This window comes from Camelina sativa, chromosome 20 (genome assembly GCF_030686135.1).
Source record: "Camelina sativa cultivar CO46 ecotype springtype chromosome 20, ASM3068613v1".
Lineage (NCBI taxonomy): Eukaryota > Viridiplantae > Streptophyta > Magnoliopsida > Brassicales > Brassicaceae > Camelina > Camelina sativa.
The window spans coordinates 21,048,235-21,051,978 of record NC_141899.1 but is presented as its reverse complement, the minus strand read 5'-3'; the positions used below and the strand labels follow the sequence as shown (position 1 = coordinate 21,051,978).

At 32.2% G+C, this 3,744-nt stretch overlaps 1 pseudogene across 1 annotated transcript; it reads right to left on the bottom strand.

The window, feature by feature from the left end:
• Positions 1 to 1,391: 1,391 nt before the first annotated feature.
• Positions 1,392 to 2,533, bottom strand: LOC147919247 (agamous-like MADS-box protein AGL36 pseudogene; annotated as a pseudogene). Its single transcript, XR_015592095.1, has one exon. The product of XR_015592095.1 is annotated as an agamous-like MADS-box protein AGL36 pseudogene (transcript).
• Between the last annotated feature and the right edge of the window lie 1,211 nt (positions 2,534 to 3,744).

The window sequence follows — 3,744 nt, the reverse complement described above, 5'->3', positions numbered from 1 at the left end:
GCTGATGATGATGACTTCACTTGGTGGTGGTGGTGGTGGAGGCAGAGGTGTTGGTGTTACTGGTGGAGGGAGATTCGTTACGTATCGACGCCTTTTACTGTGTCTCCGTCGGCTTCTCAGTCACCTAACTTCTATGGTGGTGGTCTCTGTACTACTGATTTGGATCTTCAAATATGAGTTGCTATCTACCCACCACTGCAAATTAAGCTCTTTATTTTAGCTAAAACTACTGCAATTGTGTACTGGATTCTATAAAAATTCTTATGCTTATAATTTTAAAACATTTATCTAAATCTAGGAACCCTGTTTGTCTAGCCTCGATTGGGTAATGGATTGTTAGTGCCTCAATATCTTATAGAATCAGCTTTTTTCTTGGTTTTGTGATGGTTGACTTCGTGAAGCTATAAATACTCCACTCTGCTTAAGATCTGACATTTTCTTACATACGCTTATCAACGTGATTGCTAAGTGAAAAGGAGTGGAACTTCATGTATTCTTGTATGCTCAAGGTCATACTGATTTGGATCATTTGCAATTTTTCTGTTGGCAAGTATCTTTCTGAGATACTTGCAGAACGTCACAAGCTTACGCCATACTGTTATAATTAGAGTTTCTTTTCTTCTTCGTAAGATCTACTATAATTTTTTGTTTCTTGCGTCAGAACTAGGACTTTTATAGTGGAGAATACAAGTTCTTTAGTGGAGATGGTCTTAGTTTACTGATTTTTATTGGTTATAATGGATATTATATTCATAATAAATTAGAATTGGTTTGGTATATCTTCCTTCCGCTATGCATATTGGTTTGTTGTTGGTTTATTTTTGGGTGTAATTAAATATAATAGAGTATTTAATTCTATTATTTTTAAAATGCGTCTGGTAGTTTCATTGAATCATTATCCTGAATTTAGTACCAGACTTAAAGGAACTATAATGAATAAACCACAAAAATGTAATAGATATTTTGGTCACTGAAATGTGTCTACGAATGTGGGTACTTAACATGCTCTTTATTTTTTGAATTTTAGCACTAAATATCATCGTTTTCTGAAAAGTCAAACTAATTTTGATGGTGATTAAACATACTACTTCACAAAATAAAAATAAAAATTGCCCACATTTTTGGGTGGCAAATATGATGATAAGAATAAGATATTTTGTGAAAAAACAAACTCTAGTTAATTTGCCCACATCTTTGGTTGTACCTGATTAATTGTTTTATTATATTTCAAAAAAACTAATTACTTTATTTCGAAAAAACTAAACTTCTTCAATAAAACTAAAATTGATATGCTATGATGCACAAATACATTTCTTAATAATCAAAATAAGATAAATGCATTCAGGTAGAACCCTTAACAACCAACAATTAACTGAAAAAAGAATAAAAATAAAGACAACATTAAATATTTTTTTCTGAAATGAAGAAAATAAAACTCATAAATTCAGACAACTGAAAACTACAGTAAAAATATGCTTCTTTTAATTAAAGATTATTGTTAATGTATGAAGCATAAACACTGGTAGTAGAGGTGGTGATGGAAGACATGTGATTGGTGATGGCAAGATCACCAGTTGGTTGTTGGTGATAGTTGTAGTGGTTTCCATCTATCAAAGGAATTCTAGCATGTCCTCCATCATAACCCACATTTTGTGCCAACATCATATCATTAAATGAGTTTTCTTGATTCAGATACTGATTGGAATTCAGATCTATATTCAAATTCATGTTATGATTTAAATGAAAATTCAAATCATGATTCCAAGTCATGTTATTGTAGACTCTTTGAATATGACCATAAAAATCATGCGAAGTATGATATTGAACCGGTTCTTGCAGATTTTGATTCATATTCATATTTTGGTATGGAATATGAGCACAAAACTCTCTAGCAGCACTTACCGCGGCTGTATTCACACCAACAGCAAAATCTGCAACAGCAGAAGGATCTATATCCGCAACTCCAATAGGAAGAGGAGAGAAAGAAGAAGACTCACCATTTTCTAAATGAATTTGCATCCTTTGAGTAAGCTGATTGATATATTGATCAATATAGCGATGCAAATCGTGAAGGTCACTTGCACCATAATGATACTCCGACATCTTTCCTTCAAGACAATCAAACATAAATCGTTTAACTTGTAACTCCCGATTCTCAACAGCCAGCTTGTCTACTTGCTCTTTGATTTTGGTAATCTGCTCCCGCAAATACGTTTCTTGATCAATCATCTTTTTGTTTCTTGTTTCCATCGGCATCTCCATAAACTTCATTGCCACCTCTTGTGCACCTTCCTTTGACGGCCAAACCTCTGGTACCGACATATACGGACTGTAGATGACCCCACAAGCTTGGACACCACAAAGAGTTGTCAACTCGTGAAGTTTCTTCGTTATCCCTTTCTTCCTCTTCATGAATGTTTTTTTTCTTGATCTCTCATTGGCTATCAAAGATAATTTCAATTTCCTCATTATCTTTTTTCTTTTATTTTGTATGGTTTGTCTAGTTTGTTGGCACAAAGACTGTTTATATAGCAACGAAAGGGTTTCCCTATTCATTAGGTTTCTTATCACTAAGTCCAAATTAGAGGCAATAAATCTTTTATCAATTTACTATGTGTTTATCTATATATAGATCCTTATATTTCTGTGTGTAGTTGGTGCATTATTATTAGCTTATTACTTAATATAATATAATATATATATACATATAAGTTATTTTTATTATTAAAACTAATTTTATCTAGCTTAATTTGTTCGTAGATTGTTAAATTTGGAAGAATTTTGTCCAAAAAAAAGAAAGAACATATCTAGAACGTGCGGTTAGTAATATAAGAATACTTTTGTGAATAAAATTTGAAATATAGAAAAAAATATATTAGATATAATACCTTTAGAGGCGTTATGCCAGCTATTTTTTATCTAAAAATACTTTTTATTAGCTAATTATTAGAAGTAATATAGCAGGTTTGAAAATATTTCATTTTGAAAGAATTACTAAGTAGTGCATATATTTTGGTTTATTACTAGACTAGCACATATAAAGTGTTACTTACTAGAATAGTACTAATTTGTTGTAAAAAGACTTTAAACCATGTATTAATTTCGTAACTACAAAAGTGTCATTTTCATTTATAAATGGAAAAAATAATTAATAATAAAAACACAATGAAACATTAAACCCTAAACAACAATAGAAACCAAGGAGTCGTTTGTGTCGTTTGAACCGGAGTAGTGATTCAAGTGGCTTTTGTCAACAATTCTGGTAGAATTAATTTAAGAAGATGTTATGTTCAATAAATTATGACGATTATGTTGTGGTATGATTTGGGAACTAAAGAACGAACTTGTTGATAGGTATCAAATCGACAATAACAATGGAGCGAGGCGAATTCTAAAAGATGTTGGCGAAGAGTAAAAGGATGTAATAAACAACGGAAGTGGGGAAGAAAAGGAAGAGTCCACTTGAAAGTTCCTGGGTCGACTGTGAAGTTTGTTGGTGGACAGCGAAGTTTCGGATTTTTTGAAATTTTTTTTGGGATTCATCGATCAAGAGGTAATTTATGGGTCGGCCCTGGTTTTGTTCAGTAGAATAATTCTGTTTAATTTTAAAATCTTATCTATTTGTTGGTTTTGGGGATGGGTGTCGATCGACACCAAAGGAAGTGTCGATCGACACCATCAATTTTTGGTTCGACCATATTGATTTAAATTGTCGATTTGGTTTGGTTTGATTTAAGTGAAACC